At 40.8% G+C, this 27,483-nt stretch overlaps 2 protein-coding genes across 8 annotated transcripts in view; one reads left to right on the forward strand and one right to left on the reverse strand.

The window, feature by feature from the left end:
* The window catches only part of MYNN (myoneurin), a 131,293-nt gene extending 120,166 nt beyond the window's left edge, over window positions 1-11,127 (reverse strand). Inside the window, exon 1 of the mRNA XM_055569131.1 lies at window positions 11,118-11,127. The gene's annotated coding sequence lies outside the window, so the exon portion shown is untranslated. The remainder of the gene's footprint in view (window positions 1-11,117) is intronic.
* MECOM (MDS1 and EVI1 complex locus) overlaps window positions 1-27,483 on the forward strand; it is a 637,339-nt gene that overhangs the window by 8,528 nt on the left and 601,328 nt on the right. The gene's annotated exons all lie outside the window — the stretch shown is intronic.

Raw genomic sequence — 27,483 nt, forward strand, 5'->3', positions numbered from 1 at the left:
TACAATATTGTATTGGTTTTGCCATACATCAACATGAATCAGCCACGGGTGCACACGTATTTCCCATCCTGAACCACCCCCCACCTCCCTCCCCATCCCATCCCTCTGGGTCATCCCAGTGCACCAGCCCCTAGCATCCTGTATCCTGTGTTGAACCTGGACTGGCGATTCGTTTCACATATGATACTATACATGTTTCAATGCCATTCTCCCAAATCATCCCACCCTCGCCCTCTCCCACAGAGCCCAAAAGACTGTTCTATACATCTGTGTCTCTTTTGCTGTCTCGCATACAGGGTTATCGTTACCATCTTTCTAAATTCCATATATATGCGTTATTATACTGTATTGGTGTTTTTCTTTCTGGCTTACTTCACTCTGTATAATAGGCTCCAGTTTCATCCACCTCATTAGAACTGATTCAAATGCATTCTTTTTAATAGCTGAGTAATACTCCATTGTGTATATGTACCACAGCTTTCTTATCCATTCATCTGCTGATGGACATCTAGGTTGCTTCCATGTCCTGGCTATTATAAACAGTGCTGCGATGAACATTGGGGTACACGTGTCTCTTTCCCTTCTGGTTTCCTCAGTGTGTATGCCCAGCAGTGGAATTGCTGGGTCATATGGCAGTTCTATTTCCAGTTTTTTAAGGAATCTCCACACTGTTCTCCATAGTGGCTGTACTAGTTTGCATTCCCACCAACAGTGTAAGAGGGTTCCCTTTTTTCCACCCCCTCTCCAGCATTTATTGCTTGTAGACTTTTGGATCACAGCCATTCTGACTGGCGTGAAATGGTACCTCATTGTGGTTTTGATTTGCATTTCTCTGATAATGAGTGATGTTGAGCATCTTTTCATGTGTTTGTTAGCCATCAGTATGTCTTCTTTGGAGAAATGTCTGTTTAGTTCTTTGGCCCATTTTTTGATTGGGTCATTTATTTTTCTGGAATTGAGCTGCAGGAGTTGCTTGTATATTTTTGAGATTAATTCTTTGTCAGTTGCTTCATTTGCTATTATTTTCTTCCATTCTGAAGGCTGTCTTTTCACCTTGCTTATAGTTTCCTTTGTTGTGCAGAAGCTTTTAATTTTAATTAGGTCCCATTTGTTTATTTTTGCTTTTATGTCCAATATTCTGGGAGGTGGGTCATAGAGGATCCTGCTGTGATTGATGTTGGAGAGTGTTTTGCCTATGTTCTCCTCTAGGAGTTTTATAATTTCTGGTCTTACATTTAGATCTTTAATCCATTTTGAGTTTATTTTTGTGTATGGTGTTAGAAAGTGTTCTAGTTTCATTCTTTTACAAGTGGTTGACCAGTTTTCCCAGCACCACTTGTTAAAGAGATTGTCTTTTCCCCACTGTATATTCTTGCCTCCTTTGTCAAATATAAGGTATCCATAGGTGCGTGATTTATCTCTGGGCTTTCTATTTTGTTCCATTGATCTCTATTTCTGTCTTTGTGCCAGTACCATACTGTCTTGATGACTGTGGCTTTGTAGTAGAGCCTGAAGTCAGGCAGGTTGATTCCTCTAGTTCCATTCTTTCTCAAGATTGCTTTGGCTATTCGAGGTTTTTTGTATTTCCATACAAATTGTGAAATTATTTGTTCTAGCTCTGTGAAAAATACTGTTGGTAGCTTGAAAGGGATTGCATTGAATGTTGACATGGAGCCTTTGTACTCCAGAGCTAGAGGCAGTGGCGGGGATTGCGTCAAGCTGGGGGTTCAAGCCTTTTCTAAAGGTGCCCTAACTCCCTGCTGCATTTGGGAAAGGCGGCCCAGTGCTGCTAGGTCTTCCATGTTTAAGAGAAGCCACATACCGGGATTGTTCTGTGAATTTTCCTCTACTTCATAATGTTGACTCAATTTAAACAACAACATACAGCATTCTGCAGGTCCAGCCAAACACCTCTACCTGTCATGTATAGTTCATGGACCCTGGTTTTGCAACGTCTGGATTAAATGATCTCCAAAGTCCTTCAAAGTTCCAACATTTTACGATACCCACAAGGTTTCCTTAATATTACCTTGTGTTTCTAAGATCTGTATCTTCTTCCTCCACCCCAGAGTTACTCTGTGTGTGTGTGTGTGTTTTGATAGGTGGAAGTACTTATTACAGAATCTGATATCTGGCCATTTATCTGGAAAAAAAGTCTTTCTCAGCCATGTTGTGTCTTTCATTCCCTCCACGCTGCTTCATCATTAATTGGCTTAAGAAAATAAACTGAAACAGTCACTCCCCATCTCATAGCCACTGGTCACCATTCTTCTTTATTTCTCCCTCAACCCAATTCTTTGATTTGTGGGCTGGGGGTTGAGCAGTAAATCATTTGGAGACAGTTTTCTGTGGTTTTCCTCAGTGGGAGAAGAAGTCATTTGGCTACTGTGGGTATCACAGAGGAAGAGTTCACTCCTGCTCCCTAGGAGGGTCCAGATGTCATGTCCTGTACATCTGTAACTGAAGAACCCAGCTGAATTTTAAACATGAACCTAAGATGGAGAAATTAGTTTTTAAGGGACAGAGGTATTATTTGACAAGAATGGCTCTCCTTGCAGCAGGGTTGATATGTTCAGGGAACATTTGAAAATAAACACACATTATTCTGTTTATTGTCATGATTTGTATTTTAGCAGAAGTGGTGGGTGAAGAAGAGGTAAGGTTAAGTCCTACGGATACAAAGGTAGAAGTATGGTGATAAAATACTGACACAACAGATTTTCCCAATAATGTCTGGACTGAGAACTCTATAATATCTAAATGAGTACTATAGTCAAGGGACAGGTCAATAAATACTTGCTAACTTTCAGTTAGCATTGTTAGCAAAATCATCAGATAAAGCAATGCTTGTAAAGTAGTGATGAACCATGCCTGTAAGTATTACCAATGGGTTATGAGATAAACTCCCAGTTTTTACACCTGACACTGAAACCCCAATTTTTTTAGTCAGGCCTTTGAGGTATTCCCACTCTTGAGTCAGATGGTTATTCTGAGCCCACATTCCGACATAGATTGGCCTTGGGTCTGAATCCTGATTCCACCAATTACTAACTGTGTGAGGTAAAGGCCACTTAATCTTTTTTGGCCACAGTTTCCTTAATTATAGACTAAAGGTATTTTCTTCATGGGAGGACTTGATGAACTAATGTATTAAAGCACCTTAAATATTTGATAGTAAGAGCTCAACACATGTTCATCATTATTTTATAAGACTTTCAGGCTTGTTTGTCTCCCTATCCAAGTTAGTCCATTCAACCTGCTTTGTTTAATCATTCTGCTTTTCTCAGTCTTTTGTCAGCCTAGTCTTGTGTCTCCATCTTCCAGCCTTTGGCCACAATGTTGTCATAGTCTGTAGACCTCCCCATACTGTCCTTTGACCATCAACATCTAACTCCTTTAAGAGTTAGTTGAAAGGTTTCCTTCTTCACGTGGTTCATCCTCAACCCTCCTGGAGACATGTGTTCTCTATGTTTTTTCCTTCCAATAGTAAGGAATTATTTTCATCCTATCATCATTTGGATATTTTGTTATAAACTACTTTCTTCACTTTCTGTATCTTATTTTTCTAGCTAAACTGTAAAATTCCTGGAGAGTCCATTTCTGTTTCATACAGTCCCCATTTCTATGCTTTGCATATGGCAGATATCAGTACAATTAGGTGATGGTGGTTAGCGATGGGCTTTGCTGGATTATGTGAACACCTTCAATTTCTTTGCCTGTAAAACCTGTGTAGTCAGGTATTGTCAGTGCTAGAACTCGGGGATATCTGACACTTTAATTGCATACTAAATCCACAGTTGGCTTATTTTGACAGTGATAAACCACCTGGAAAGCACGTTTGGAAAGTAGAGTATTATTCCTAATTTTCACCAATAATGCTCCTCATTTTGCCCATGCAGGTTTAACCTACGGCTCCTCACTTAAATTACAAATTGTTATTGATCTACACTTGATCTTAAGGTTTATGGAAACGCTGCGCTGGACTTGATTCCAGAGACTGTAAGTGGAATCAAGATAGAGACAGTGAAACAGTTTGTGGACTCATGTAATTCCGAGGGATTTGGGGGCAGTCAGCTTTACAATGGTCATCAGAAGCCAAGGTTTTAGACAAATTCCAACTCTAATTCAAACAATAGCAACAATAATTTTGCTGTATATTTTAATGTTCATTTATAATGAAAGTCTCTTTCAATTTAAGGCTGACCAAATTATGTTGCATTCAGTCTTGTTTAACTGATCAAACTAATTTCACCCACCCAATGGGGCCCCTTAGTTCAAATCAACCATGTCTTCTTCCTCCCGTTGAATCCTTCTACCGCTCTCCCCTACTTACCCTTTTACTAATCTCTCGTCTCTCTGGTGAAAACAGGACTATTTGTGCCTTGGACAACTGTCCTCAAGCTCTGAATGACTGCAGGGTTTCTGTTCTTGTTAGAAGTTTTCTTCCTGCAATACCAGCCTGGAGTGACTTTTTGTCCTGCTCTTTGAGCTGCTTTTAAGGCATTGGAAGCCCCTTTGACATGAAACTTAGAAACTAAGAACCACAATTTTATACTGTAATGCTGATTATAGACTTTATCTTTGGCAGCAGCCATGAAATTAAGTAGTAATAAAATGTTTCATGATAAAATGAAAATAAAAATGGAGGGATTGAGCAACTCTCTTGGTTTCTGATAGGGTCATGGTTTTTGACCTTGTTTAGACTCTCAGATACCTGTGAGAATCTGATGAAAGGTATGAAGTCTCCTTCCAGAAAATGCATGTTTTCATATATGCATACTGCTACTGCTAAGTTGCTTCAGTCGTGTCGGACTCTGTGTCACCCCATAGACGGCAGCCCACCAGGCTTCCCTGTCCCTGGGATTCTCCAGGCAAGAATACTGAAGTGGGTTGCCATTTCCTTCTCCAATGCATGAAAGTGAAAAGTGAAAGTGAAGTCGCTCAGTCGTGTCCGACTCTAGTGACCCCATGGACTGCAGCCTACTAGGCTCCTCTGTCCATGGGATTTTCTAGGCAAAAGTACTGGAGTGGGGTGCCATTGCCTTTCCGTCATATATGCATAAAATATCCTTAAAAGTTTTCATACAGTGTCAGTGGTTCATGGACTTCTAAATTCCAGCCATAGGTATTATAATGGTTCATTCATGTGAATCAGACTTGCTGTACCCTAGTATGTTTGTTATGTAATGTCTTAAAGTTTTTAATCAATATTTTTCATTATCTTAGAGAGATTTTTCCTGCTTAAAAATTTATACTTGCTCTAAAAATTTAAAAACTGCAAAAACAAGCACACCAAAAATGAAAGTTCTTTGTTGCCTACCCTCTTTTGTCACACACTACCTGCCGATGGCTCCTATATACCATTCAGTGTAGTGTGTCTGTTAGCACGTATGTGCGTATAAAGTTACAACCTTTTACAGCAATTTGCTTTTCTCTTTTTAAATACTTAATCATATACCTTGGACCCTTCCTGTCCCTATGTATCAATCTAACCCATTCTTTTAAAGGCAGCATATCCTTCATCGTTTGGATGTGACACATTTTATTGAACCCTATGGTTGACATTTGAGTAGCTTCCAGTTTTCAGAACAGGACAGAGAAGTTCCCTAGCCCAGGACTCTACAGGAAAATGAAAGTGAAGTGTACAATTAAAGGAAGCTCACAGTTCAGGGTGAAGTGTGCTGGCCCTTGAGCCTCAAACACAGTGGGGCTTTGGGAAGGTCACGGAGGGTTGCCTCACCCTGTCAGGACAGATCAGATTTCCAAGTATCTTTACCCCCTGAGGTCCAAGGGTCGAAGCCCAGAGCTAAGGTACATCTTTGTGAGAAACACTGTGATATATCAGTGACATTTCAAGCTTCCTGGATTGTTTTGGACCTCATGTTTATGACCTATTTCTATTTTCTCCTGCTGTTCAGCACAGGCTGTAGCTGAAACCAGTTCACATACCCCTAACTGTATAAGAACAAGTAAGTTGTCAGGGTTTCAAATCTCAAGTTTCTGTTTTGAAATTACAATTTCTTTGCATGTACTTTTGTTTTAATTGGAGGATAATTGCTTTACAATATTGTGTTGGCCTCTGCCATACATCAACATGAATTAGCTACAGGAATACATATGTCCCCATGCATGTACAGTTTTTACCACATTGTGTATACAGCAACCAACTAATGGGACTAGGTAAATGCAGTTTATTTAAAGCCAATAAAAATTTTTTTTGATGCTCTTTTAAAAATTACCCACAATAATTTCTAACCTATGAATTGGAAAGACCATTTTTATAGGAAAATGTTTTTCACTGGGTAACCATACTATGGGAAATTTTTTATAATGGAAACTATCTCTTACTTTTAACTATAGCATCAAAAATTTGACAGTATAATGTTACACACTAAAGCCCATCAGATGCAAAATTCCAGTTTTTGATTATAAGTTATAAACCAGGATAGAAAGACTTCTGAAAAGTGGTTTTCTTTGGCAATGATGTTGTTGATTAAATATAAAAAATTCAGAAAAAATTAGTTCAGCCCATTCCTTTACACAGAAGGTTAAAAAAATGAAATAGCTGGGTTTTGGTTCCAGTGGGAACAACTTTGCCTATTAAAGCTCATTAGATTAGATTAAAAACACACTAGACATTTTAGACTGAATTTGAAAAGGCGCCATTCAAGGGATCAAAATTTAGTCATATAAATCTTTTTAAGAATTAATTTACTTTGCAATTTTGGTTCCTTAGAGTACAGTATTTGTTCCAAATTCAAATATTTTTTTTTTAATAGATGCATAAAAGTTGTTCCATGGGACATTACTCTTGTTAACATTTTTAAAGCATTTTTTAAAGGAGATCAATCAAATCAACTCAATAAATAGTTATTGAGTGCCTAGTATATAAAAGGCACAATGAACAAAATCCTAGAAACACTGACTTTCCTGAAAATATTGAACATCAGCACTCGATAGACATACATGCTGCTGCTGCTGCTAAGTCGCTTCAGTCGTGTCTGACTCTGTGTGACCCCATAGACGGCAGCCCACCAGGCTCCTCTGTTCCTGGGATTCTCCAGGCAAGAAAACTGGAGTGAGTTGCCATTTCCTTCCCCACTACAGACACACATATACCCCTGACAATGGTTTATTAACTGAGAGAAAGACCACTGTGTGCCTGTTGCTGGTTATCAATGACTACATTGTGGTTTCATGAGCCTGGAACCCTGAATTCTATGCCTGACTCTTCTCCACATATACTTTGCTAACTTTGCTAATGTTGTGAAGCCACACACTTAGCAAACTGCAGTGCCATTCCAAGCATTGGGGGTCTTCCATTTGACAATAATACCATGCTTCAGTTCTCTTAATACCTGTCAGATGTGGAGGTCATTGCTTGCCTCACTAAGTTACTTACATGCTAATGCTGATGGTTTCCATTCAGGATACTTGAAAACAAAACCAGGCCTTTATAAATACTTACTGTTGGTGACTATTACTTATGCATTCATTTAGCAACTGTTATGTATGTATGTGTGTATGCTGGCAGCATACACACACACACACACACACACACACACACACAGAGGCAAAGCCCCCATGGAGTTTCCATTCCAGGGGAAATAAATGTGAATAGTCATATACCTTCAGATGTTGACTTGTGGTCTGAGGAAGATAAAGTAGGGTTAGTTTGCTAGAGAGCACCCAGGACTTATTTTAGAAGCATGGTCAGAGAAGACCTCTCTGAGGAGGTGACACTAGAGCAGAGTGATATGACGAGACTGTTGTTTAAGTGTTTGAAGTGTGCCACTTTGACACTTATGGCTAGTGTATTCAATCTGCCTGGTTCTCTAACCTAGGGCAAAAGCAGACAAGACATCAAAGTATTGTCTTTGATTTCATTTTGTCCAATGCACTCACAGATACCATATACATTTTTAGCTGGCTCCACAGCCTAGGGGTCAGAACAAAAGTTTTTGTGTATCTTCTTTTATAGATGGAGGGAGTGAAAATTTTGGGTTTGATCTGTAAACACTAGGTTGGTGGCAGCATCAGAGAGCAAATTAGGTTTCTGGACACATAATTCAGTCCAGTTAAACAAATATTTATTGGACACCGTTTTAATAGCCTGAGCCAAGCATGGTGTTGGGCATTGTGTGTACAAAGAGAAATAAAATCAGTTTTCTGCCCTTGAAGAATTTACAGTCTTTTGGGAGAGACAGAACGCGTGGGCAGATGTCTCAGTACAGTGGGCTCAGGGTAAGCCCAAGGGTCACAGCCCTACTCTGGTTGAGTCACAACCATCTGGACAGTGGTACATGGCCAACGGCGTACCTTGTTTTACATCTTTTCTGACAAAACATCCTTTAACCACTCCAAGCTCAGAAAAAAACTTGTTTCAAATTTGAGGGTTAAAAGTTTGTATGGGTCTAGAAACGCTGGGCTATAGGAAGCACAAACTGGAATCAAGATTGCCGGGAGAAATATCAATAACCTCAGATATGCAGATGACACCACCCTTATGGCAGAAAGTGAAGAGGAACTAAAAAGCCTCTTGATGAAAGTGAAAGAGGAGAGTGAAAAAGTTGGCTTAAAGCTTAACATTCAGAAAACTAAGATCATGGCATCTGGTCCCATCACTTCATGGAAAATAAATGGGGAAACAGTGGAAACAGTGTCAGACTTTATTTTTTTTGGGCTCCAAAATCACTGCGGATGGTGACTGCAGCCATGAAATTAAAAGACGCTTACTCCTTGGAAGGAAAGTTGTGACCAACCTAGACAGCATATTAAAAGCAGAGACATTACTTTGCCAACAAGGGTCCATCTAGTCAAGGCTATGGTTTTTCCAGTGGTCATATATGGATGTGAGAGTTGGACTGTGAAGAAAGCTGAGCGCCGAAGAATTGATGCTTTTGAACTGTGGTGTTGGAGAAGACTCTTGAGAGTCCCTTGGACTGCAAGGAGATCCAACCAGTCCATTCTAAAGGAGATCAGTCCTGGGTGTTCTTTGGAAGGAATGACGCTAAAGCTGAAACTCCAATACTTTGGCCACCTCATGCGAAGAGTTGACTCATTGTAAAAGACTCTGATGCTGGGAGGGATTGAGGGCAGGAGGAGAAGGGAATGACAGAGGATAAGATGGCTGGATGGCATCACCGACTTGATGGACGAGAGTCTGAGGGAACTCTGGGAGTTGGTGATGGACAGGGAGGCCTGTCATGCTGTGATTCATGGGGTCTCAAAGAGTCGGACATGACTGAGCGACTGAACTGAACTGAATGCATTTAAAGACACATTTCTAAATTTATCTTCTGAGCCTTCAAATGCCTAGGATGGAGGACATTTGTATATTAGGTGGACAATTAAATGTTTCCTGAAAGATCCCCTTCCCCTACTCCAGTCACTTTTATCTGTGGTTAGGGAAACACTGAACACTGCTGTAGGAATGTGGTAAGATGCAGAGTGCTTGAGTTGTGAGCCCCATAGCCTTCGGTCTGCACTGGAACAAAATGCTCTCCCCACACTCACCACTTTAGTGCATTTTCTCTCTGGTGCAGCTAGAACAAACTTTCTAATCACAGTTCAAGAAGAAGTTCTTCCCGGAGACTTTCCAAGAGTTTCCTCCAACTCCTTGCCACCTGAAGCTGTGTCTGAGAGCAAAGATCTGATGCCCAAACTGAAATCCTCATGGTTTCAAAAGGTGCACCTTGCTTTTAGGCTCAACATTCGTCTAGTAGAAGATAATGCTATCCAAAGACTGCAAGTGGGTCTTAGGAAGCATTACTATGAACAAAGCTGGTGAAGGTGATGGAGTTCCCGCTGAGGTATTTAAAATCCTAAAAGATGATGCCCTTAAAGTGCTGCACTCAATATGCCAGCAAATTTGGAAAACTTAGCAGTGGCCACAGGGCTGCAAAAGGTCAGTCAGTTTTTATTCCAAAGATTGACAGGAGCTCAGAGAAGTGGCTCCTGCTCGGGTCGGCATGTGATTATGTTGTTTATAAAACAGAAATCAAATAAAAAGCATGGCCCTCTCATCCAATTCTCTTTGCTAAACATCTTGCTGTGCTGTGTGTATGTGTGTCTAAGCTAATTTTCCAGCTGCTAGGCTTGGCGGAGAAGTCGGTGTATCCAACATCATTACTGCTAGGCACAGTTTGAAACCCTGAGCAGACTCCCCATTTACCTGAATGCATATGATGATAGTGATCTAAGCATCCTTAATGCAACATTAAAACACCAGGAGAGATGTTGTTTGACTCATGAAGTAGTATTGTGTCTTCATTTCTTTGGCCTTAAAATACTGGGTAGATGAATCTGAAGAGGATGGGAAATGTCAAGGTAAAAAGCATTATGCATCCAGGGCTTTCAAAGGGCCTCATGATCTGTGGATCAGATCTCTCTTCCTGCCCTTGAGTTATAATAATCTCTCAGTCACCAGGGTTTTAATCTCAAGAAAAGAAAATACTGTGATACCTAATATGATGAGCTGTACCTTAGGAAACCTTCCAAGTGAATCTGTGGCATAGGCCAGGACTGGTAGACTGCTTCCAGGGTATATGGAACACAACCATTTATTTCCTTCTTTCACTCTCACACAATTTGCCTGGATGATATCATAACATTTCATTATGTAGAGTTGACAATTAGTAATAATTTTCCTAAGAAGAAAATGCTCTCTGCAGCATTTTAAACCCTATCTACTTAGAAGATAGATGCTTATTTTTTTCTTAGGTGTGTTCATCTCAAAAGTTCAGAATATTTTGGGTATCATGGGCATGTTTTCTGATGGATGATGTTCACCAGAGTATCAAAACAGAGCTTGAGTCCCAGCTTTGCTACTCGTCAGCCTGGTATCCTTTGGCAGGGTACTGACTCTTTGAGCTCAATGTCCTCAAGTATAAGATAGGAATAGTACCTCTGCTTTGGCTTCCTTTACACTGCTGCTACTGCTAAGTCACTTCAGTTGTGTCCGACTCTGTGCGACCCCATAGATGGCAGCCCACCAGGCTCCCCTGTTCCTGGGATTCTCCAGGCAAGAACACTGGAGTGGGTTGCCATTTCCTTCTCCAATGCAGGAAAGTGAAAAGTGAAAGTGAAGTCACTCAGTCATGTCCGACTCTTCACGACCCCATGTACTGCAGCCCACCAGGCTCCTCCATCCATGGGATTTTCCAGGCAAGAGTACTGGAGTGGGTGCCACTGCCTTCTCCTCTACACTAGTAATGTCAAAAATGAGATAACATATGTGTAAGCTTTTGTAAATTGTAATGAACTGTGTAAATTTAATACAGTTTTAAAATTCTAGAATATTAAAAATGCTGGAAGGGATTAGGCATGTAGATTCTGGAGCCACATTGTTTAGGCTGACATCTTGGCTCTACTACTACCAAGCTGTGTGGCCATGGACAGACTACTCAGCCTCTCTGCACCTTAGTTGCTTCATCTGTAAAACGGACATAATTTACAAAACAGCAAGTAATGGTACTAATGAAGAGTGCTGAATGTTCACATGTTATGAGGTCAGTTCTCACACCTCTGTGTTTTGTTATCCTGGTTTTGTGGGGAGGGCACTTGGGATACACTAGTTGTTTGCTCCAGGCCTTTCGGTTCTGAGCACAGAGCTAGGATCCAGCCTGGATTTGCTTTACACCAAAGCCTAAGAATTTACTGAATCTGAACATTCCACTGCCTTTTTTTTTTTTTCATTCAGAAATAAAAGTGGAACATGACATTCCCTGGGCATTCCAGAGCTCATAAAGATAATAAGATTTTTCATAGAGGGCACCTTCATTTCAAGAAATAATTTCATACAATTCTCAGTAAAGGGGAATTTTGCCACAGTTGATATAAGTAATCTTTTCTATGACAAGGGCTGCTTATCTTCCTGTCTTCCACTTTCTTCCCAGAGTTATCTGCAGTGTGGTTTTCCATCACTTTATGTTTTTAGTTTTATTTAGGCAGCTCTACAAATCTTTGTGCAATGGATGTCTAGGAAAGACTTCGTCACTTAATTGTCTGAAATCACAAGCTAATTACACCTTACAGTTTACTAGTCAATGGTGCTGGATTCAAATTCCCATTTTCTGAACAATGCACTGCGACTGTAAATTTGCCCAAGGTCACCAGCGTGTTTTTAAGGCAAGAAAAGCAAGCCACAACTTTATGAGTCTTTCCTCTGTGCATCGCATCTGAAAGCAAGTCCTCAACTTTGTTCTGATAGCCAAATCACTTGGATCTTGTGATGAAGTGTTTGACTAGATGCATCATTGAATAATCTGTGGGAATTAAATAAGAGAAGGGCTAATAAGGTCTCAGACTTAGTCTGTTGTTTTGTTTGTTTTTTATTTTTGCGGACAGGGTAGTGGACAAGTTAAGAGAAGATTGTTTTTGTTTTAGTCACTAAGTCGTGTCTGACTCTTTTGTGACTCCATGGACTGTAGCCCACCAGGCTCCTCTGTCTATGGGATTTCCCAGGCAAGAATACTGGAGTGCGTGGCCATTTCTTTCTCTAGGAGTTCTTCACGACCCAGGGATTGAACCCACTTCTGCATTGGCAGGTGCTTTCTTTACCACTGAGCCACCAGAGAAGTCCTAAGAAAAGATTCAAATATAGCTGGATAGAATCACCTGGAGAGCTCAAATATACCAGTGTTTGGGATCCACCCCAAACTAATTAAATCAGAATCCATGGTGGTGGGGCTCAGGTGGTGGGGAGCAGTGAGTCCCAGAAAAAAGAAACTGGGAAGAAGGAGATGATTTAGGGAGATAGCAAAAATAGTAAGGTGGCTCCAAATGCTTCAGTTCAGTTCAGTTCAGTTGCTCAGTCGCGTCCGACTCTTTGCGACCCCATGAATCACAGCATGCCAGGACTCCCTGTCCATCACCAACTCCTGGAGTTCACTCAAACTCATGTGCATCGCATCGGTGATACCATCCAGCCATCTCATCCTCTGCCATCGTCCCCTTCTCCTCCTGCCCCCAATCCCTCCCAGCATCAGGGTCTTTTCCAATGAGTCAGCTCTTCGTATGAGGTGGCCAAAATATTGGAGTTTCAGCTTCAGCATCAGTCCTTCCAAAGAACACCCAGGACTGATCTCTTTTAGAATGGACTGGTTGGACCTCCTTGCAGTCCAAGGGACTCTCAAGAGTCTTCTCCAACACCACAGTTCAAAAGCATCAATTCTTTGGCGCTCAGCTTTCTTCACAGTCCAACTCTCACATCCATATATGACCACTGGAAAAACCATAGCCTTGACTAGACGGACCTTTGTTGGCAAAGTAATATCTCTGCTTTTAATATGCTATCTAGGTTGGTCATAACTTTCCTTCCAAAGAGTAAGCATCTTTTAATTTCATGGCTGCAATCACCATCTGCAGTGATTTTGGAGCCCCCCAAAATAAAGTCTGACACCGTGGGGGTAATTCCAGGACTGTACACCTTTTATTGTATGGCTTCCTTTTGACTTTTATAAGCACAGAGTTAGAAATTGGAAAGATTCTCTTAGCACTTGGCTCCATGGACTTGCTTTCTGCCTATGACTTCTGGTCTTTGTGGCAGTAATATGCAAGAGCTTTCCAGTTGTGAAAAGCCACTGCTGGGGACACTGCATCACATACAACGGATGGTCTTTTGAGAGTCCAGGAACTTTGGTGTCTTTTTGACCATTTTGATCTGGTAGTCATTTCTAAGGAGACAATGATGCTTTTCAGATAAAAAACAATCACAAAAACAACCCAAACAAAAACAGAATCAGCACCTGCCTGGAGAGAGAGCCCTTTAATATTGCTAGTTTCTTTCATCTTTTGATTTTCTGGAACCCTCAACATGAATGCTTGTAGCAACCTTTCCATGCAAAGGGACTGCTGGAAATTCCAGAGAAAGCATGGAGGGAAAACAGAAAATGAATTGTTAAAAAAGAGATGTCTCAACCAGAAATGTAAAAAATGCAGAGTAGGTTTTCAGACGGGGATTGCGCTATGTTTTAGAAAGTTTGGATGTTGAATGCCAGTGACCATTATGCTTGGCTGGTTTTAATCAATGCTATCAGTCACTCACTTCCTTATACAGGAAGATGTATTAAATAAACATGTTGGATGTTGTTGGATGGTCCAGGTATGTTCAGTTGCACCTGAGTGCACACTAGCTCAAGGTGCCTGGTGGTTCTGGAGGTTTCGTTGAGCTCAGTGGAATAAACACCAAAACAGGCTACGTGAAGAAACACAAGACGTTTGTGTGCGCTTGTGGTGAAGGAGAATGGCTTTACTGAAAGACAGAATTGAGCCAGCAACAAGGCATGAGTGTGTATTTATAAAACGTGTTCTTGTGTGGATCTATGGACAGTTGAGGGTCCCTCCTTCAGTTTTAGTTGAAGTAGTATGTTTCAAAATTATTAGCCATGACACCCAAATACTCCAAGGAATTTCATTTGGATTCTGCCACTATTTCAATGATGATAAATCTAATTGCCCCTTTGTTTTTTCTTTCAAAGTGATCACTTGCATTTTCTAATTTTTAGGACTTTCTTCAAACCAAGTGTAAAGGGATAAAGTAGTTCAGTTTAAAAAAGAGAATAAAGCCATATTTTCATAAGAGCTTTTGAATGTTTATTTTGATTATAATGCCAGTGTAAGATGAATATAAACTATAAAATGCCAGGAACCAAGAGTATAATTTTCTAGCCTCAGGAGTGGGGCTACAGAATCACACATATTTGAGATAATCTGTGTATTTTAAGAGCATTATAAACTGCAGTGCAAGAGGGGTTTTGCAGCAAAATATATGGTCAGCGAGAGAAAATGGAATGATTCTATTCTGCAACTGAGGCTTGAAATAGGAAGACGAGAGTAATTTTTTCCAGGCCACCCATAAGAGAAACGTGGTACAGGGAAATGATTTCTTAGCTACCAGACAGCTTTCAAACCCATTGCTTTCAGAGAAAATTTTTTGACTTATTTCCTGGGAATGGAGGATCTGTAGTAGAGGTCCATCCTTTTCACTGTGCAGAAATTACTCATTTCATTCTCACTGTGGTAAATATTGGTCCTGCTGTAGATCTTCTTAAATGCTGTTGAGATAAAATAGGAGATCTGCTAGGAGATGAAGGCCCAGGGCTAGGCCAGAGCTGTCTTGGTGCCCTCAGTTAATGTTTAGGAAGCTTCCCTTTGGGGAATGATTATTTTGTATGAAGGATTCTTTTAATAATTTTATATGTGACCGATTTCTCCCTTATGCAGCTTCTGTTTTGAGAGTAAGCAGAAGGAAATGGTAGTAATAACAAAATTGGTTTTTGCTCATTCACACTTTTCTGCCATTTGGATTATTGAAGTTGTGAGCGGGGAGACTGGACAGCAGAAGCAAGGATGTGAAAGAAAAACATAGGTGTGTGGGGGAGAGAGGATGTGCGAAGCAGAGCAAACCGGATGTGCTGCTAAGTGGATTTGTTTAGAAAACACAGTGCTAAGAGTTCAGTATTTAAACATTCATATTTGGGGATTCACACATCTCTATTAGCAGTTCTGTGGAAAGGAAGTTTAGCAAAAGCAGATTGATGACTGATGTAATTTAATTAGACTCTGGCTTCATAAATGCAGCATTATTTGAATGAGACATTGAATCCTTTGATTTCCTGAGAAAAATGGCAATATGGTTTGCTTCTGAGTTGGTAGCAGACATTTCTACCCTGGTAGATAAGTTTGAGAATTCTAACACTTTATTTTTATTTCTGTTCTTTCCAATTGAAAACTATTTGTTATTATATTTTTTTGTGTTTCGAAAGCAGTATTAAGGGTTCTATATGTTTACATTGGCTTCCCCCCTAGTAGCTCAGTGGTCAAGAATCTACCTGCCAGTGCAAGAAGAGTGGGTTTGATCCCTGGGTTGGGGGGATCCCATGGAGAAGGAAATGGCAACCTACTCCAGTATTCTTGCCTAAGAAATCCCATGGACAGAGGAGCCTGACGGGCTATAGTCCATGGGGTCTCAAAAGAGTTGGACATGACTTAATGACTAAACAACAACATTGCTAAGTCGCTTCAGTCGTGTCCGACTCTGTGTGACCCCATAGACGGCAGCCCACCAGGCTCCCCTGTTCCTGGGATTCTCCAGGCAAGAACACTGGAGTGGGTTGCCATTTCCTTCTCCAATGCAGGAAAGTGAAAAGTGAAAGTGAAAGTGAAAGTGAAGTCGCTCAGTTGTGTCTGACACTTCTCGACCCCATGGACTGCAGCCTACCAGGCTTCTCCGCCCATGGGATTTTCCAGGCAAGAGTACTGGAGTGGGGTGCCATTGCAACAACATATAAGAGGGTAAAATAATGGCATAATTTCAAAATTAGAAGAAAGACGAAGTTTGGCCAATTACAGCAACTACTTGTAGACACTTCTTATCCTCCCTTTCAACTTTGCTTCTCTGATCCAGATCTGTGATGACAGATAGTTCTTTCTTGCACCATGCCTTCTGTAATAGCTTCAAGAGATTTTATCAGGTTTATGGTCCCCTGGTAATTTTACTCTGCCTTACATCCTTTGCAGGGTGGGTTTACTACCACATCCAGAACAAACTAGTAAGACTTCATAACGATGTTAAAATCAGTCAGTTGACCAAAGACATGTAATGCTTTTTTAGATGGGTCTGCAGGATGAGGTAGGGGAGAGGACTTGTTCTTTTGGCCTTTGTTTTGAATAACATTCTGGCTAGGGAAAATACCTGAAACCGTGTGAATTGATGGCTCCCTCTCTGGGGGAGTTTGGCAACGTTGGAGGCTTTTCCATAACCATGGCGACTCTTCCAGCCCGCTGTCCTTTTTCTCTTTGTCTTTTCTGGACTGCTCTTTACTTCTGGCCAAGAGTCTTTCCTTTTCACTTTTTTTGTTCTTAGTTGGCCAGAGAACATACCTTCCAGTTGATGAATATGCAGTTTTCTTAATGTTTCATCAGTTACCCGATACATTTTAAATCCCATTTGCAAGTATTTTCCTTCTTCCTTGTCTCCTCCTCACATTTTAAATGGATAAAACAGAAGTTTTATTTTTCATGTCTATCTTCCTGGTCACCATCTGCAGCATCCCTGGGTTCTCTTTAAGCCATTCTGTTAGATTCTTTGCTGAAATGAAATATATGATTAATAAATGGGGAGGCGTTTACTCGTGATTGATAACTACTTTTAGAAACACTGTCATTTGCAATTCATTAAATGCCTTATTTGCCATTTATATTTACTGAAAATTGATACTCTATGTATTAGTTCTTTCCCAATGACAGATCACTGGTAAATGTATAATTAAAAGAGAGCTTAATTCTAATTTGTCTTCATTTCTCCTTGAAATAGTTTTACAGCTTTCACAGGGACCTTCTTCTCTATTCCAGTGTATTCCCACAATTGTCCTCTCTTGTTTCTGAATTTCTTTCCTCAGTGCCATGTCACATTGTCAGATCTAAGTTCAAATTCTATCTCTGCCCCTTGCTATGAGACTTTGGACAAATTGCTGACAGTCCCAATCTCAGTTTTCATATCAATAAAGAGAGAGAATACTTCTTTTGCAGAACTGGCAGGAGTTTCAGTGAGATAATATATGGGAAGTACTTTGTTAGCTGCAAAATACACATAGGGCTTCCTTCTAATCCAGTGGTTAAGACTCCAGGCTTCCACTGCCAGGGGGCACGGGATCCCTGGACAGGGAGCAAGATCCCCGTGTGCCAGGTGACATCAGTTCAGTTCAGTCATTCAGTCATGTCTGACTCTTTGCAACCCCGTGGACTGCAGCATGCCAGGCCTTCCTGTCCATTGGTAACTCCCGGAGTTTACTCAAACTCATGTCCATTGAGTCAGTGATGCCATCCAACCGTCTCATCCTCTGTCGTCCCCTTCTCCTCCTGCTTTCAAGTTTTCCCAGCATCATGGTCTTTTCAAGTGAGTCAGTTCTTCTCATCAGGTGGCCAAAGTATTAGAGTTTCAGCTTCAACATCAGTCCTTCCAGTGAAGGACTGATTTCCTTTAGGATGGACTTGTTGGATCTCCTTGCAGTCCAAGGGATTCTCAAGAGTCTTCTTCAATACCACAGTTCAAAAGTATCAATTCTTCAGCGCTCAGCTTTCTTTATAGTCCAGTTCTCACATCCATACTTGACTACTGGAAAAACCATAGCTTTGACTAGATGGACTTTTGTTGGCAAAGTAATGTCTCTGCTTTTTAATATGCTGTCTAGGTTGGTCATAACTTTTCTTCCAAGGAGCAAGCGTCTTTGAATTTCATGGCTGCAGTCACCATCTGCAGTGATTTTGGAGCCCCCCAAAATAAAGTCTGTCACTGTTTCCACTGTTTTCCCATCTTGGCCAGGTGACATGGCAAAAAGAGAAAAAAAAAAGGTGTACACATTGATATTGAATTAGTCAACATGGTCCTCTGCTTCCTCTGAATCAAATGCTTGTGATAATACCCCATGATTGCAGGTTACAGATATATCATAAAATAATTAACAAGGTCTGGCCACAGACATGCAGTGAAACCTTCTGTGAACAGGGTCAAGTCTTCCTGCTGCACAGTAGCAAAGAAGGTATGGCCTTATCAGTGAGTAGTTGGCTTTATGGGGTTAAAGTCACACTGAAGTGCTGACTCACCCAGATCTGTGCCCCATGCAAATAGTGAGCAGTCGGTACACTGATTAATTTTCTTTCAGCCTCCCGTGCCCTGAGATAACTGTAAATGCTTTCCTGTTTCTCGTCACTGCTGTGACCCCAGTCCACCTCCTTAGACCTCAGCAACTGGCCTCCCAAGCTCCCGACTCCTTAATCTTGCTCTGGTCTGGAGTTTTCATCCAATGAGGCTTTCTTGATTAGTGAACAGATTTCCTCCCATTTTCATCCCCTCCACCATCTTCCTCATCTCCCATCTCAGGGCAGCCTTTTGCATCCCAGGGAGCAAGGCGTCTACATGGGAAGGTTTATGCTCACCCAACACAGCTTCTTCCTGCCTGTGGGGCGTGGGATGCCACTGCCAGGCCTTCAGGTGGTTGGTCAAAGCTTCCTGGTGTCTGTAGGAGAACACTGTGCTTTCTCCCCCAGGGGGTGGCTGATCTTTTCTTGAGGGCTTTTGTCGGGCCAGCGAGAATGATGTAAACTTAGAATCACCTCCTCACCATTTGGGTGAGATCAGATCTTATCTCTGCTTTAGCAAAATTTGACTTAAGTGAGGTGTAGGTCTGAGGGCTTCAGAGTAGCTCTGTAGCCTTGGACATTGACTCCACGTCTGTAAGACAGAGGCAAGACCACCTACCTCATAGGGGTGTTGTGCTGTCTTACATGATTGTATTTGTGTTATGCCTGGCACTCTGAAATCCACAATAAAATCCTCCTTTCCAGTCCTATGTCCTCTGTAAAACTGCTATCAGCACCTACCTTTATAGATAAGAGGCCCCAATAGTAAAATCAAATATCAGAATAGTGCAGAGATAGACATATTCCTGTGCATAGGTTTCTCTTCAAATTCTATTTTAAGGTATTGATTTTTTTTTTTTTTTTTGCTTTTGCCCTCTATTGACCAGCACCTCAGTAGTAATCATCAAAATTTTAAAATAGTAAAAGTGCTGTAGAGAAGACTTTCCAATAATTATTTATTGATAGTCTGTTTTCAATCATGGATGAACATACTGTCAGATTCTGATACGTGGGCCAGCAAATGTAAGGTTGCGTTCTGAATTTTCTTTGGAGTCTTTATTCCTTTAATAGGTAATGTATGGCTTATCAACTTCAGGCACTGTTCAAATACAATATTTGGGTAAGTTTTTGAATAGAATATTTGAATATCATTCAAAGTAAATATTCATTGCCTCTTTCTGGGGGAGAGTTATACTTCTCTATCCTGTGACCCCAAGCCTGCTCTGACCAATACATGTGAACAGACAGAAATTTTTTAAGATTCAGCATGTGGCTCACCACATTTTACCTTTTTTCTTGTTCACTAGAGCAGAAATGTTCTAGATAGAGGCTATCTTAGCAGGTTAGGTCCTGGAGGAAAGATGGAACCGTATCACAGTTGATCCAGAATAAGGCACATAGCATAATATTAGCAAGGAATGCATTTTGTTATAAGCCACTGAGATCTGGGGGGTTATTTGTTACAGCAGCATAAACTAGCTTATTCTGACTGATAATAGGTATTATTATTTATGAATGTTGATTAATGTTTATTGATGTACCAATTATATATCCTAAATGTATCATATTACATATATTTTATGTGTTTGGTGAACTCTGAATTATAGTTAATAATGTAATTGGTTTTTAATTATTTCTCTTTATTAAACTGTGGGAGTTTTGTGTACAATCAACTATGCCTAAAAGATACTAGTTGTTAATAAAGAGAAACAAATTTAAAGTGGCTTAACAGTGAAAGCAATTAATCAGCTTATGACATTTTAAAGTATATTTGTAGATTATATTTTGGTTAATTTGCATAGTTTGATTAACTATCTGGTTCTATTTTTTCATTTTTCTCTTCTTTCCTTTGTATGTTTGCTTTACTGATAGACTGATGCAAAGTGCTCTGCTACATGCTTTCTTATTCATATTCAGAAGGAGAAAGAAGGGTTCTTTTCCATAAAACTTTGAAAAAAATCATAACCTTTCCTTTAATTGGACTGACTTAGGCACTATGTCAGTCTCTGAAGAAACTTCTGTGGCTGAAGGAACACTATGCACTGATTGACTCAGACCTGGGATACATGCCCATCCCTGAACCAAATCAGAACCCATCCCTGGATCTTGGAAGGATGTTATGTTAACATAGGAAAGCCAGCTGCTAGAGCATATAAATTCCAAATTCTCTCTGGCTTCATAAAACAAACATTTATTTCTCAGTCATGTTATAGACCAGTGTAAATGTTCCTAATCCTAATGATTGGTTCACCTCCAAGAGGTTATTCAGAGCTCTTAGTGTCTTAGAATTCGTGCATCTTCCACACTGAGCTCCCAAAGTTACTGCTTCTTAACTGTGTTAGCCTGAAGTGACACGCATTACTTCTGCTCACATCCCATTGGTGAGCGCTAGTCACGTGGCCCCTCCTAGGTCACGAGAGATGTGAAATGTGGTCCTTGGCTGGGCATCTGCTCCCCAGCATGCACTCCACACTGTGGAAGGGAGCATGAGCCTTTGATGGTCAGCCAGTTGACTCTGCCACAGATGTTAATCCTACCCATGTGGTACAGAAGGAGAGGAAAGGAGTGAGTGTTGGGAGGCAACTAACCATGTCAGCCACGCCAGGGGACCTGGTCTTTGTGTCAGTGAGGCATTGATTTGTGCAGAAGCAGATGTGTCAGTCCTCCATTGCCTATTGAATCTGACATGATCAGAATCCTTCTATCACTTAAAAATAATTGCCAAGAATATTTTAAACTAGTAAATAAATGAATTCTTGTAAGATGTCAGGTTCCTCTTTCTTGAGGAACAGATAGGATTTGAGACTCAGGTGGGATTTGAGGCAGGGTGCTCCTCCTCGGGGTCATGGTGCATGCCTGCAGGGGATGGACACTGTCTGTCACATGCAGGAGGGCTGCTGGGGATGAAGCGAGGAGAATGTGTGCATGAGGGCTTTGTGCAGCATGATAGCTAAACTATTAAGTCCACACTGGAGGAGTCTTGAGAAATAAGACAAAGCATAAGAGTGAGAGATGACACGTACTTAGGTGGGAGAAGGCTTTGACATTTCAGAAATGAGTCCAGATGCCAATAGAAGACTTCTAAGTGCTCTGAGATCATAGGCTGTCATGGAAAGAAACACAGTTCACTATAATTATCTATTACATGAGAGATTTAACTATCCCTTGGCATAGTTCTTTTCTGATCCTTCAGGTGTCAGATTAAATATTTCTTCTCTGGAGAGAACTTCCTTGATCAGAGTTTCCTCTACCCTGCCATTGCTTCTTTATTACTGAACTCTATGTGGAAATTGTAATCATTTGCTACTTGTTTAAAATCTGTCTTTCATGTGCCATGGTTTATGCATGTGCCAATGGCTATGTGTCCTTTGACTCCAGTTGCATACAATTACCTTGCACTCTGTATGGAATAATTTCAAATGAATCGGCATTTGAAATATTTTATGAGACCAAAATTGTAAACATCTATTGATTTTTTGAAATTTGAAGAGTAACTCCTCTAATCCAATTAAGATCCTAAAAGTTAGAGAAACAAATTACTTCAAACTTTTAAAATGTAAAGGTCATATAAAATGAATTTATGATTTATTGGAATTCCAGTTGAATATATTTGCAGTTAAATAAGATTTTTCTGTTGTGTGATATTCTCCAACAGTCTCTAGGCCACAGTACCAGAGAGTTCAGGTCCTCTGGTTGATCTTTATTTCAGAGTTTGGAGTCAGTCAAAACCCTTCAGTATCTGAGGTTGGAGGCATGTTGCTTGTAAGTCCTTGAGACCCCAGGGTCATCTTTGGCATTTCCAGGCCTTGAATAAAGTAGATTCTGGTATCCAGACTCAATATTGTATCTGATTTTATTTGTGTAACAAACCAGTCACAAATTTGGTGGCTTAAAACAATTTTTTATTACTATTTCTTTCGGTTCTGAGTAGTGATAGAGTTTGGCTAGGTGGTTCTTATTTGGGGTCTCACGTGGTTGCAGTCAGATGTTGGCTGGGGCCGCAGTCATTAGGAGACTGTTGAACTTGACATTCAGGATGGCTCAATCAAAGGGCTGCTGCTTCTGGCTGTCAGAGCTCAACTGTGGCTCTTTTTTTTGATCTTCTGAATGAAAGATTCTTTAAATTCTATAATGCCTTACAATTTTCAAAAGTTTCACGTAGATGATTTCATATAATCCCATAATAATCCTTTCTTCCCCTCCTGCCCCTGTATTGCCTCTTCCCCTTTCCCTCTCTCCACTGGTAACCTCTAGTTTGTTCTCTATGTATCTATGAATCTGCTTCTTTTTTGTTATATTCACTAGTTTTTAAATTCCACATGTAGATAATATCATATAGTATTTGTCTTTCTCTGCCTGACATCTTTAACTTATGGCTGTGGCTCTTGACTGGAATGTTCGCATATGGCTTCTCCATATGGCTTGATCTTCTCACAGCACAGTGACTGGATTGCTGGATAAGCATCCCAAGATGTAGGACTTTTTATGACCTAGCACTGAAGTCAAGCAATGTCATTTCTGCTGTTTTCCTATTGGCCAATACAAGTCATGTGACTACCCTAGATTTAAGGGGAGGGGCTATACAAGGGCATGAATATATGGCCTCATGGTTCATGCGGGAAGTGTTTTGGGAGACTAGTTACCCAAGTCTATTCAGAAATGAACAGATCACAATCTGGAATGTTAGACTAAGTCTAGTCACCAAAGACTATTTGCTCTGTTCAGAGATGGCCCATATTTGCTCTGAATCATGGTGGGAGTGGGGAAATGCCTTTCTTAGTGGATAGAATTCTCGAGAGAGGAATTTGGAATTGTGACTGAAGATTCTCTAAAAATATAGAGAGACTAGAAGAGATCTTGAGTCTTCAAGTCTGCTGCTTGGCTTGCCTGATACAATCTGTGAGGTCACCCAGGGGTAGGATTAAGAACCTTCAAAAGTCTAAGTGTTCTAGGAGGTATATTCTCCCATTTGGCAGCTATAAACTGCTCAGAAGTGGCTGTGTTGTATTCAGAAGTTCATCTGACACTTAGATTCCATAGAATATCTTATTCTTGTTGGGGTTTCTAGACTTCTTTTATCATTGAATTGTGAATCTTTTCTATTGGTCTCATATTTAGTTTTTATATTCCATGAAAAATGTATCTAGGCATTGTTCTGGAGTGTTAAAAAACAGCAACTTTTGGAAGTCACATATATTTGTCACAGCAAAATAACCCTAACCTTAAAAAAAAAAGATTCTTGCTAGGGGAATGGTATAGACACTGAAAACCTTGCTTTCAAAAAAGCATTTCATAAAGCTTCATTATATGTTTGTGAATAAGGTCATGAAAGCAGGCTGGGTTAGACAGCTGATAAAATAACCATTATCTCAAGGTCTGTGGATCTGTCAAGCTGGGGAGACTCTTTAGTTGATGGCTGCAATAATCTGTCCTCGTTCCTATATTATTTCACATTGCTATCCATGACACAGAGAGAGTGCTTTTCAGATGACTTCACTGGGAGATACAGTCAATGTAAAAGATAAACAAAGTGTGTTCCAAATTATTTTGTCAATTGGAAGTCTGCCCTGTGGCCTGCAAGGTGCCACTCAGTATACATAAATGTAAAATTGTTAATTTTGGTTTTAAAAAAAGTCAATGGTGTAATTATGGGATGTCTTGACAGTAGATTCAAGTGAAGAATGTCTAGTTGAACAGAAACTGTGTATCAGTGAGGGAATATCATGTGACTCCTAAGAAGATGGCATTATATTAGGGAATGATAAAGGAATAAATTAATCATGAAAATGATCCAACCCTTTATACTGTGGATTAAAGCATATCCAGAGAATTGCACACAGTGTTGGTCACCATTTTTGAAGAAAGACATTGATGATTGAAGTATGTGAAGAGGAGGGTGAACTAGATCATAGGGAACTTGGTGACTGTGTCATATGAGAAACTACAGAGCTAACTAGACATACTGAGTTTTATGTATTTGATGAATGTTTGGCCATTCGCTAAAAGTGTGTGTAGTATTTGAGAATGGTCTGAAAGATGGATCTAAGATATAAGGATATATTGTACAACATGGGGTATATAGCAAATATTTTATAACAACTATAAATGAAGCATAACCTTTAAAATTGTGAATCACTATATAATACACCTATAATTTATATAGCATTATACATCAGCTATACTTTAATAAATAAAGAAATGTGGCAGGGAGTGATGCAGAGAAAATTGTGTGAGGTGAGTCAAGGAATTGTGAGCTATGTCTAGGTAATGATAAAGCATCTCTTTTGTTTTAAAATATGGCACCTGGTAGGTAGTAATGGAAGATGAGGCTCTACAAGTAGATTGTGGGCAGATGGTTCAAACCTTGAATGCACATCAGGAGGTATGTATTTCTTTCATAGGTAAGAGGGAGTAATCCATGGTTTTATAAACTAAGAATACTTATGGTAAAAATAATAATAGTAAAAATATTAATAATCTAAGCTAATAGGTACTATCCTAAGCCTCTTACATATATGAACTCACTTAATTCTCACAGTAACCCTGTGAGCTAGGCATTGCTATTATCCTCAACTTATAGATGAGAAAGGGCTTCCGTGGTAGCTCAGCTGGTAAAGAATCCACTGCAATGCAGGAGACCCTGGTTTGATTCCTGGGTCAAGAAGATTCCTGGAGAAGAGGTAGACTACCCACTCCAGTATTCTTGGGCTTCCCTGGTGGCTTAGAAGGTAAAGAATCTGCCTGCAATGTAGGAGACCTGGGTTTGATCTCTGGGTTGGGAAGATCCCCTGGAGGAGGGCATGGCAACCCACTCCAGTATTCTTGCCTAGAGAATCCCCAAGGACAGAGAAGCCTGGCAGGCTGCAGTTATGGGGTCACAAAGAGTCAGACACGACTGAGTGACTAAGCACAGCACAGCACAGCACAGCACAGCATAGATGAGAAAACAGGCACAGCAGTTAAATCGTGTTCTCAAAATTACACCATTTGTAAATGGCAGAGCTGCAGCCTGACCCAGATGCGATGCTCTTACCCATTTCCAGGGCAATTTCCTGGGAGCCCACGTGGGCTGATCTGACTGGTCGTCTCCTTCTGTGTCTTCCTTAGCGCTTATTGCAGCCCCAAGAACACTTCAGGCCTCCCTTCAGTCTGTCCTGGGCCAGCATTTCACTTCTGACTTCCACTTGGAAATCCTTAAACAGAAAAACAGTGTGCAGGAGATAGAGGAAGCAGATGAGTTAAAAAAGTTGATTGAGAGGCTGTGTTTGCTTTTCGGATTTCAAGGCCTTTCAAGTTTCAGGTTCGAACAGTGGGTCCTGGGCGGTGCATCCTGACTCTGGTTCCCTGCCAAGAGTTGGGTGTGTCTAACACAGAGGAGTGATTTAAGAGTAATTTAAGCTTAAGTACTCCCAAGTGAACATTACCCCAGTAGCATAAGGTTAAATTCTGAGTTTGCAAGGCCCCAAGCAGACGTTTAAAAAAGAGACCCTTTGGCCCTTTGTTCAGATCCCACTGATGTCAGGGCTGCCTTGCATGCCTGGTGCTACTTGGGTGGCACTGATGTCTTGGAGAGAGAAAAGGGTTGCCTGGAAGCAGGGCCCGGCTACCCAGCATGGTTTGCTCTCCTTTACCCTTACCAGCGAGGCTTGGTTAGCATCATCAATTTGGAGAGTTTAACTACTTAAACAAAAGTCTAGGTTAGTAAAATAGGGGGTGTGGGCTTAAAAGTGACTTTGATGAGCTTATGTGCTATGCTGTTATACGAATATATTAGCTTAAAAAAATCTTACAGGAGCATGACCTCAAAAACTCTGTAAATAAGGGACAAAAACTGTCTTATTAACACTAATAAGCTTATCTTGTTGCTGGCAAAGGGGTGTGTGTGTGTGTGTGTGTGTGCGCGCGCGCGTGCGTTGGGAATACTTAGCTTAATGACTGAAGTCTGTTCTGGGAGGACCTGCATTAGTTCAGGCAGCGATTACTCCTCTTCTACAGGAGTGTCCTGCGTTCTTACACCTGCGTCCCCTCTCTGTGGCTGGAGGTGCCGTGTGGGCATTCTAAGTGATCCTGTTCTGTGTGGGGGCTCTCCGACCAGCAGCAAGACTGTTACATGCTCGTCTGGCCACATTTTCCTCAACCCCTTTTTGCCCAGAGTCACAACTGTTTCCTGCCTCTTTTCATTTTCCCATCTTTCCTTGTTTCTTACTCTGTTGATTCCTTTTCTTTTTGCCCCTCCATCTTGATTACAACCTTAATGTCTCTTCCTGAGTCTTGGCCCCAGACACGGTAAGACCAGATCACTGGAAAAGGCAGATGCAGGCCCCCAGCACTGGCTGTTGGGGTACTTTGGGGACTATCTTCTACACAGGCTGATTGTGTGGGTGATTTATTCTGTTCTTGCTGTGGGAACAGGTAGTGCAGAACCCTTGACAGGAATGTAATCCATGGACAAGGATGCCCCTGCCCCCACCCCACCCCAAGCACCTTTTGTTCCTTGAATCCCACTCCTGTGGGTTGACATTTGAGTGAGAGTGGTGAGTAGCCCAACTACCGGCATTTTTCTTCTTTCTAATTCATTTAACACACACACTCACATCTATCTTCTGCTCAGATGTACGAGTACGAGATCAATGGGGACATAAGGATCATATTGTACTTGAGTTATATCATTGCCGACTTCCTGAGAAGCCTGTTCAAATGACCAAAGGATGTTAACTAAATTGACAATGTGTTTCTCTGAGGTGGAAGTGAGCAAAACATCTGCTTTTATAATAGTCTGCTCGCCTGGGTAGCATGTACTGTTTTGTTGTTCCAGAAGACTTTCAAGCAAATATACTGGTG

The sequence above is a fragment of the Bubalus kerabau genome, chromosome 2 (assembly GCF_029407905.1).
Source record: "Bubalus kerabau isolate K-KA32 ecotype Philippines breed swamp buffalo chromosome 2, PCC_UOA_SB_1v2, whole genome shotgun sequence".
Lineage (NCBI taxonomy): Eukaryota > Metazoa > Chordata > Mammalia > Artiodactyla > Bovidae > Bubalus > Bubalus kerabau.